General features: G+C 47.6%; 1 long non-coding RNA gene across 1 annotated transcript in view; it reads left to right on the top strand.

Annotated features, from left to right (window-relative positions):
• Positions 1 to 394: 394 nt before the first annotated feature.
• Positions 395 to 9,782, top strand: part of LOC116080634 — a 16,071-nt gene continuing 6,683 nt past the window's right edge. The window contains exons 1-2 of the long non-coding RNA XR_004114510.1: positions 395 to 509; positions 877 to 1,030. This is a non-coding gene — a long non-coding RNA (uncharacterized LOC116080634). The remainder of the gene's footprint in view (positions 510 to 876; positions 1,031 to 9,782) is intronic.

Here is a 9,782-nt window from a genome sequence, read left to right as displayed (position 1 = left end):
GATGGACCTCAACATAAGAGAGACACCCTGCACCAATGTAAGAAGACTTCCATATTGAGTGGGGGTTGAGTAAAGTTTAAGTTCTGTCGCACTTTGCTGACCAGCAGCAATGACGACAGAACACCGAGGCTCCTTCTCACGAGGTTTACTCAGGAATTCCTTTTTGTTACAGATCTATTAGGTTTCTTAGTGTTACAGCTCTTTCAGGTTCCTTAGTGTTATAGCTCTTTCAGGTTTCTTGCTTCTGTGGAATGGCCCCGACTGCTCTGCGAACGCTGCTTTTATACCAGAGCCCGAGCTCTCAAGTCCTCCTGGATTGGTTCCCCGGCTACCACCTCATTAGCATGCACCTACTCGGGTTTGGCGCATGCGCAGTGGAACCGTTTACCTCTATGGAGTATCTGGAACCTGCGCCATCTTGGATTTTATCGTCCAAGTGGCTGCCTACAAAGTTCCTAGGATTTCCCTGGGAATTGACATCCTATTGGCAGAAAGAAACATGTACATGGGTAACTGATATCCTGGTTAGCAAGTTAGGACATGGATGTTAGACAAGTCCCATCCTAGAAGACAAGTTAAGACATGAGCATTAGGCAAGGCAAGTCCCTTACCACAGTTGAATACCCAACCAATGGGAACAGGATAAATGTAAAACAGAGACATGTTCCTGAGGAAATCCCTTATTCCTAAAGCTTGACTGGTGAAATACCTTGGCATAAATGTTTATGGATTTCAGGCTTAAAAGCATTCAATGTCATGGTTCACTTCTCCAATCTGGACCACAGTCCTGGTCAATCAGTCCTGTCTGAGGTCAGTGTTCCTGTGGTTTGTGAGGGGACTCCTGTACACTCAGAAGCATTACCTATGTCATAACAGGAGAAAGCCTACGGTAGGGTGCCTGACTGAGAGGGAGGGCTTCGGCTTCTGCAAGCAAATGACAACAGAGTAGCCACCCTGTTGCATCAGATTTCTGCAGCTTCAGCACGGAGTTGTTGGCTGCTCCACCCTTTGTTCTTGTTCTGCATCAGAGGTATGAACTGTTCAGGGCATACGGCGAGTGCACAGACAATTGTGGGGGCATGATGGTGGTGACTTGGAAGGACACTGTTTCATGTGTTGTGGGAACAGGATCTTTGTCCTGAAAGAGAGGCTTTTCTTCCTAAAGTACTTAAGGACTTAGAGAGACACAAAAAGGCAGAAACAGGAAACAAAGGCTCAAAAGTGGATTTGAAAACCATCAGAGACCAGCAGGGGAGGAGGAGGGGCTGCGAATGTGAAGGATGAGGCAGTAAGTGGTGCTTAGTACTTACCCAGAAGACAGCATCGTCCTACCAAATGGGACGGATGCTTTCTAGAGAAGGTTAAACCCTTCCCCAGCCTCTGTCCATTGGCGCCAAAGCTTCACAGTTCTGTGGTCTGCACAAACCAAGGACAAACACTGCCTGCTGCAGGCATCAGCAGCTCTGCAGACTGCAGTGTCCTTAATGGAGCTCCCCAACCCCACCTCCCGCCTGCATTATTAATACGTTGTGTCATTGTTCCTTGTGCTTGTTCTTGGCTGCTGAAATTTTATAGGGCAGTATTATTAATTGAAGCAATTAGTGCTGGGGATATCGGCCCAGCCACGTCAGAAGCCTGGAGCTATACAAGGCAAGGACCTCTTCTCCCTCACTCTCACGCTCTTTCCTAGGCTTCCCTACCTCCTATCTCTCAGCTTCGGCTCTGCCTCCCTCTCCCCATTTCTCTTCCTGTCTCTCTTCCTGTTTTCTCTCGCTATCCCCCAATCCCATCCTGGGAGCCTAAAAGAACGTCCTCTCTACCATTCCTCAGCCTTCAGGCATTCAGGCTCTCATATTGCCCTTCCCTGAAACCTGGGCAGGCACACAGGCCAGAAGGCTGGAACACAGACTACCAGTGAGTGTCACAGGCTGCCGGATCACTAGCCTACCTTAACTGGATGGGAATCCATCCTCTGACCTAAGTTAGCTCAGGATCCTTCCATAGGGTAAAGGAAGGCAGATAAGGGGTGGGGGGTGGGGGAGGTGGTGCTCACTGCTTGTCAAACCCATTCATTCACTCACTCATTCACACGACTGTTCATTCTTTCCTGTTTATCCAACCTTATGATACCTACTGTGAACATACATGAGAAGGCTGAGCTCAGGTGCGCTGGGGCTGGCATGATAGTCAGAGAGAGCAGGCAGTACCCGAAAAGAGTGGGCTCCTTCAGGGATTGCCAAGCTCTTAGAGCACCTTGTGTGTCCGGGGCAGGAGAGAAAAGCCCAGGAAGGCGGAGGTGTCTTCAAAAGGCCAGAAAGTGAGGTCCAGCCAGGCTGGGGGTATGGTGAACAGGGTCAGCCCCAGCAGGGAGAAAGGAAGAAGCAGGCTAAGCCACAGGGAGCTGAGCACCCAGGAGGGACTGGGTAGCTCTCCACCCAGGCCAGTCCAAAGGGAACGGAGACCAGGAAGTGACTGGGAAACCTGGATGGGGGCCAGGAGACCTGAACCCTAGGGCCATGCCACTGATCCCTTCATCAGAAATCCACAGCAGCACCGGAGATGCCAGAGGCTCACATTCTCTGTAAAGCAGACTCCAGGATGGAAACATCCAGGGTGAAAGGTCATTCACGGCACTCCCCACATCACTGCTCCCCTCCCCTGCATCAAAAGCAGGCTCACCCCATATTACAGAAGGAGGTCTCTCTAGAACAGAGGGCAAGGGTCCACCTGGGAGAGTATCCTCATGTCCAGTGGGAAAGTGTTCTTTTTTCCCTTAGTTTTTTGTTTGTTGTTGTTGTTATGAAGTATATCAGCGTGTACAGAGAGAACAATGGATCCTCATTTTTCCACAGCTGGACTTCTAGACTTATTACTTCATGATGCACACAGGACTAAGGAGGAGTAAATTAGACCCATGCGTGATGACATATCTGTATGAAAAGGCTCCAACAAAAACCACATTTTTGTATACTGACTTTAACAATTAACTTTGGCAGGGCAGTGGTGGTGCATGCCTTTAATCCCAGCACTTGGGAGGCAGAGACAGGCGGATTTCTGAGTTCAAGGACAGCCTGGTCTACAGAGTGAGTTCCAGGACAGCCAGGGCTATACAGAGAAGCCTGTCTTGAAAAACAAAACAAAACAAACAAACAAAAAAAAATTAAGTTTGGACCCTGATACAGCTCAGTGGGTGGAGCGCTTGTCTAGCACCAAAGGCAGGGTGCAATCTGTGAACTGGCTATGATGCCACTCCCCTGCAATCCTAGCACAGGGAAGAAGGGAAAGTCATGAAGGCCAACCTCCCTAGTTACACAGCAACTCCAGAGTCAGCCTGAGCCATCAAGTCCCTGTTTCAAAATTAATAAGTTTAAAATAAAAATATATATATATCAATTTATGCTCAATGTTTCCCCATCCTCCTCAGCTGCCTGGAAGGCCAGAAAAATATTCTTCCAATGTAACACCTTTTCTAAAGGAAAAAAATCTATTAACATCTTATTGGTTTTTATTCTTTTATAAAAATTCTTTATTCTCTGTGAGACATAGATCACTATCATACATGAGGTTAATTCCAAAATGGAGGAAAAGTCTCTTTATTAGACTCTCCCAATGTGCCAGGAAGGAACACGGTGTTCTTTACTTACCCCAACACCTGGAGAAGGTAGGAAAATTAAGGGATGGCAGAAAGGTCTCACATGTAGTAAATTACAGAGGCCCACAAAGTCCCAGGTCTGCAACACAGTGTTGCCTCCTGCCTCCTCAGCCCCAAGTGGGAGACAGAGCAAATAAGAAAAGGAAAAAAGGAGTCACTTAGAGGTCGTGGTGTGTTTTGGGCAGGATGTTGGGTGGCTACCCTTGAGCTCTGAGTCTGGGTCTCCAAGTTCTGTTTACTCCTTCTTGGTCTTTTGTGCCCACTCCCTGCATTCTAAACTGCTTGTGCTTGGCGTCCTTCCCCTCCCCGCTCCCCTACACCCTCATCAAAGCCTGATAAGGAAAGGCCTCTGAGCAAGGTGTTCCTAGACTAGGTGGGCCTAGCACACAGGCGGGCTGCCAGTAGACTTCCTGTTGCATGGGAGATGTAATGCTCTGGGCCGCCCAACAAGGTAGCCATAGGTAGCCTTGCCACATGGCTCTCCATGGAAGGCCTCCAACGCCAATTATAGAAGGTCCTTTGAGAGGTAGAGAATTCTGGGAAGTGTCTGAGCAAAGACTATTTTGATGGGTAAAGAGGAGGCCTCAGGTTTTGTTGGCTTCTCGGCTTTGTTGATGCCATGGAACCTGGTTCAAACTCACGTTCAATGTCACTTAGTTCCCAGAGCGCTGGCTCTTATTATTCAGAAATGGAGGCTTATGAATGGTGACTACCACGAGATTCGGAAGCACTGAGGAATGTCAGGACTGTCTTCCTGCAAGCCTCTGAGAAAACACGGCAGCTGTTGGCGTGGGTAAAAGGGTCAGAGGACCGTGAGGTGCTCCCTATGCTGACACCCAGAAACAGGGCTGCCACTCCAGAGAGGAAATCTTTGTTCACTTAAATTGGACTGGGTGAAGGTTCTGGAAAGTTCTTCATCTGATCCTACTAGGCTACTAGGATCTGAGACTGGTACAGGGCTCCAAGAAACCTATTTTTTTCATGTCAGATTTTTGAACCAGAGCACTTACAGGTTCTATGGTTTATTTATTTATGGTTTATGGTTTATTATAGCCGCCAAGCCCAACTTTTGACATGACCCTCCCCAAGACTGTGGCTAGGCCCAGGGTCACCTGAAGGGGACAGATGTTAAATCTTGTTAAATGCCCTGTAAAATGACATTCCTTCTTGTCCCATCCTCAAGCCCTTGCCTAGGCTCTGGTCCTCTCTGCAGTGTCTGAGAGGACCTCCAGCAGACTGGCTCAAATGTCAAGGTGAAAGCAGGAGACACCCAGTTTAGTGCAGGATGCACAGGCTTTGTCTTCTGTAAGTTCCTTTATGGGAATTCCACCCTGCCCTAGGTTAAAAGTATTGTTTCTCATCTTCCTCCCCACAGCCAGATCCTCTGGCTAGAAAACCTAGAAAATGCACATGTCCTGAGATGCTCAGGCACTGTTTAGTTCACTGTAAGCTGGAACCCCCAGGCCCTCCAGACTCAGCAGAGCTGGTGGAATAACACAGCCTGCCACAAGACCAGGTTGTTCTGGCTGGTTTCCGAACCAAGTGGAGACAGTTCCAGATAGGTAGGCGGGAAGGTCTTTGGTCTTCAAGCATGTCATGGACACTTCTGTGTGTTCTCAAGTTTCCCAGAAGCCAGTGGGGCAGACAGCAGCAGAAACTCAGCTTGAGTAGTTGAGGATGTGAGACTTAGAGTCCAGCATGGGACCCTGACTCAAACAAACAATAGGACTGCAAAAATGACTAAGCAGTCAGGAGACCCTGCACTCATCTCCAAGCATGCGCATGTACATGAATACAAATAAAATATTTAAAGAAAATAAAACCAAGTAACAAAAAAAGAATGCATGCAGCAGATAAATAGCCTAGCTACAGATCAAGCCTCCTTTCCAGCTCACTCCCTTCCCCCCACAATCCCCACCCCCATTGAACCCAAGGCCTCATTGCTTAATAGCCAGGCTAAGTGCTTCGTTCTCACTGGGCTCCAACCCCAGGTTCATTTGCTTTGGAGGACAGAGTTACTTAAAAGCATAGGCTTTTTAGCAACTGATAGACCATGGCTTTTGTAAGAATTAAACATAACAAGCTGAGCATGGTGGCACATACCTGTAACCCAGCACCTGGAAAGTAGAGGCAGGAAGACCAAGATTTCAAGGCTATCCCAGCTACAGAGTCAGTTCAAAACCAGCCTGGGACATCTGAAATCCTGTTCCAAAACAAAGAAAGAAAGAAAGAAAATGAGGGGTTGTGGAGAAGGCTCAGCAGTTAAAAATGCTCAATGCCCTTGCAGAGTTTGTTGACAAGTACCCACACAGTGGCTCATAACTACCTACAACTCCAATTCCAATAGATCTGACACACTCTTCTGGCCTCTGAGGGTACCAGCCATGCATATGGTGCAATACATACATGCATGCATACATACATACATACATACATACATACATACATACACACACTTGTGCACAAAAAATAAAATCAAATACAAAACAAAAAAGACTTTAAAATGAAATACATCAATCTCTATTGCATGGTGTACACATTCTCAGTATACACTATCTTTGTATACACAGTCTCGGTGTACACAATACTTGAAAACAATCTGAGTCTATCATCATTATTATATTAGTCACTTGTTTGCTTAGGATCAGATGTCAGTCAGGAAAGAAGAGAAATGGCCACCTGAGAGACAGGTCTCAGAAACGATGCTGGATCAGATGAAGAATGAGGCTGAACAGGAATGCTGGGAGGTGGGATCCAGGTAAACCTCCTCATTGAACATTTGCATATGCAATGGTAGGCTGAGGGCCTGAGATCCCACGGAGACCCACTCCTGTCTGGACACATTGCCCTCAAGACTGGATCTCTGTGTTCTTGGATTCACAGATGGCCTCTGGCTTGGGAATTCTCTCCTAATTCCTTGGAGAGCAACATAATATTGGGTCCCCAAGTTTCTAGGCTGGGGATGCTATTCCACTGAGCCACTTGCTGGTTTGTCGGATCCCCCTTCCTTGCTTCAGAGTCTTTGGGTAGGAGAAGGATGTGAACACTTCAAGAGAAAGAGGAGACATGAGTCTAGGATGAGCTCTGTGAATTTTATTGTTTGTTTCCCAAGAGACCATGGTCAGCCTGCCCAGCTATAGACACAGACAGATCCTGCAAGATAATCTATCTGGGGTCAAAGCAACAATGGCTTTGCTGCATGCTGTAAGGCATGAGCTGGTCCATGGCCTCCCTCTGGGAGCCACCCTTTCCTACCTACCCACCTCACGCAGCCTCTGTATTCCATGGTATCCTTTTAAAAATAGGATATTTATTTATTTTTAGTGTGGAGGGGGTATGTGTTAAAGCCACCCTGTGCTACACAGCAAGACCCTGATCTCAAAATTAAAATGTAATATGCACAAAACAAACAAACAAGGGCAGGTGAGCTGGCTCAGACAGTAAAAATAGTTGTCATGTAAGCCTCAAAACCTGAGTTCAGTTCCCAGAACACACAGAACTGACTCCTAACAGTCAGTTGTCCTCTGACCTCCATGCATGTGCTGAGACATGCACTTTCAGCATTAATACATGCACATCACACACATGTACACACACACGCACACACACACACAAATAAACGTAACGAATAAAAAGAGGGGCTCACAGGGTTTCACCCCACCCGCCCTGAGGATCTTGAGGCCACTAATGGCTGCAAGAGGAGGAAGATATTTTCTTCATTGGTGTAGCTGCTGGCATGATGTCCATACTCCTGCAAACTACTCTAATGACATTCACTGGGTCACCAATGAGCTGCTCAGCTCATTGGACATGCACACACACACACACATACACACACACACATGCACACACACTCACACACACACTCACACATGCACACACACAGGCATATATACATGCACACATACACACATATGCATTCACACACACACAGGCACACACACAAACACACACACAGGCACACATGCATTTACACACGCGCACACACACACGCGCGCATAGGCACATATACATGCACACATGCACACACACATTCACACACACAGGCATACATATATGCACACATGTACACACACACGAGCATGCACACACACACACCACACAAAGGCAGGCAAGTAGAAAGTAATTTAGTAAGGGAGAGGAAGGATATATTCATGAGAGTAGGAAGGAAGCAAAGGCTAATAGGTTTTACATGATCAAAATATATTATTATATATAATTAATATATGTTAATAAAAACAAAAAAATAGCCTAGTTCATTAACATCTCTACGATGAGTTCCCTGATTGAAGGGGATAGGAACTCCTAAAGGCCCTCTTTGCTTGACTCCCTTCCTCCTCCCCCTTCTCCAGGACAGTCAGTGAAGAGACACTGATCCCACCCCAGCTCAGAAATGGAGACTGTAGGAGGCCTCACTAACGTGCAGTGGGAGGGCAGGCTCCATGCCAGCGAGTCCACTGATATGGCCAGCAAGTGAACCATCCTGGTCAGGGAGGCAGGAAATTTGAGTGGCCCTGAGGGGCAGAGGCAGGTCACTGTCATCCAGGGGAGCGAATGGGCAGCGAGGCTGGTGTTAAATTCCAGACACCAAAAGACAAGCCGGTGGAAAACCGTGAAGGAGCTGAGATGGGGGTGTCTCAGCTCAGGTCTGGGGTGCCAGCTCCCTCAGTGGCTAGGATAGAGGGATGCTTCCCTCCCACTCTGCCCTCTGGAATCTGCTGCTGGACCCCAAGTGTGTGGAGAGTTTGGCAGCTTAGCAGAAGACTGGAAGTCAGTTAGGCCGGCCCGTATGGGGGTGGGGCGCATGTGGTATTAAGCCACTGAATACTGTAGCTGGGCTACATTAAATATTAATGGAGATAATATTTGAATAAAAAGAAAGGAAGTCCTGGGAAGACTCACTCTGAGGGCGGGTGGTGAGGCAATGACAACCAGGGCAGGGAAAGGTTCTGAGTGAGGCCAGATGGCCACAGGCCAGCCCCAGGTACAAGATTTGGGCTGCCCGGTTAGTTTGAGCACAGTGGAAAAGGTAGCTGAATTTTGAACAGTCTCCCCTTTCTGGGGGCTTCTGTAAGCCTCCATTTTCCTACTTCTAAAATGGACACAGTCTCCCCTTTCTGGGGGCTTCTGTAAGCCTCCATTTTCCTACTTCTAAAATGGGCACAGTCTCCCCTTTCTGGGGGCTGTTTGCTGTAAAGAACAAATGAAATCAGTCTGGGAACGGCTGAAAATGTTCCTCTCAGGCAGGGGCCATGACTAACTGTGCCCTCTGAGGGAGCTGAGCCCTGGCACAGCTCCTGGCACATATCAAAGGCAGCTCACCTCACCTGAAAGCCTCCAGATTAGTAGTTCCTGACTGGATGAGACCTACCAGCCTGCCAGCTCTGTCTCCAGTGGGGACACCCAGAACTGTAGTTTGGCCAGCCTGAACTCTATAGTAAAGCCCTACAGCAAAAAACGCCATAAAAACCCAAACCAAACAAACAAACAAACCCATACAGAAAGCAAATAAATATACATTTTTAAAAATTAAAAAAATATATAATATAGAAACAAGCAGAAATTGCACGGTGGCACAAGGCTGTCTGTGATCCCGGTATTTGGAAGGCCCAAGGAGGAGTCCAAGGTCATCCTCAACTACATAATGACTTTGGGACCAGCCTGGGTTGCGTGGGTCCAGGGACCTTCAGCTTAGGTATTCCTCAGTGAGACAGATATTTCTGTCTCAAAAATACAAAACCCAACCAACTGAAAAAGAACTGCCCTGGGCTGGAGACAGTTAGGTGAAGGTCAGTCGGGTAAAGTGCTTGTCCAGCATGCATGAGGTCCTGAGTTCAATCCCTACTGCTAGACAAATGGTGTGCCTGTAACCCCAGCACTCAGGTAGAGACGGGAGGGCAAAACAGTCAAGTAATCCTTAGGTACATATGTGTCCTGTGTATAAAAAACAAACAACAAAATACCACCAGAACAGCCTGGATACATGGCTCAGCAGTTACCGGCACTTGCTGCTCTTGCAGAGGAGCTGAGTTCAGTTCCTAGCACCCACATGGGGGCATTCACAGATCCTAGCACCCACATGGGGGCATTCGCAGATCCTAGCACCCACATGGGGGCATTCGCAGATCCT

This window comes from Mastomys coucha, unplaced genomic scaffold, assembly GCF_008632895.1.
Source record: "Mastomys coucha isolate ucsf_1 unplaced genomic scaffold, UCSF_Mcou_1 pScaffold6, whole genome shotgun sequence".
NCBI lineage: Eukaryota > Metazoa > Chordata > Mammalia > Rodentia > Muridae > Mastomys > Mastomys coucha.
The sequence above is the reverse complement of the archived record's forward strand: the minus strand, read 5'-3'. Positions and strand labels throughout refer to the sequence as shown.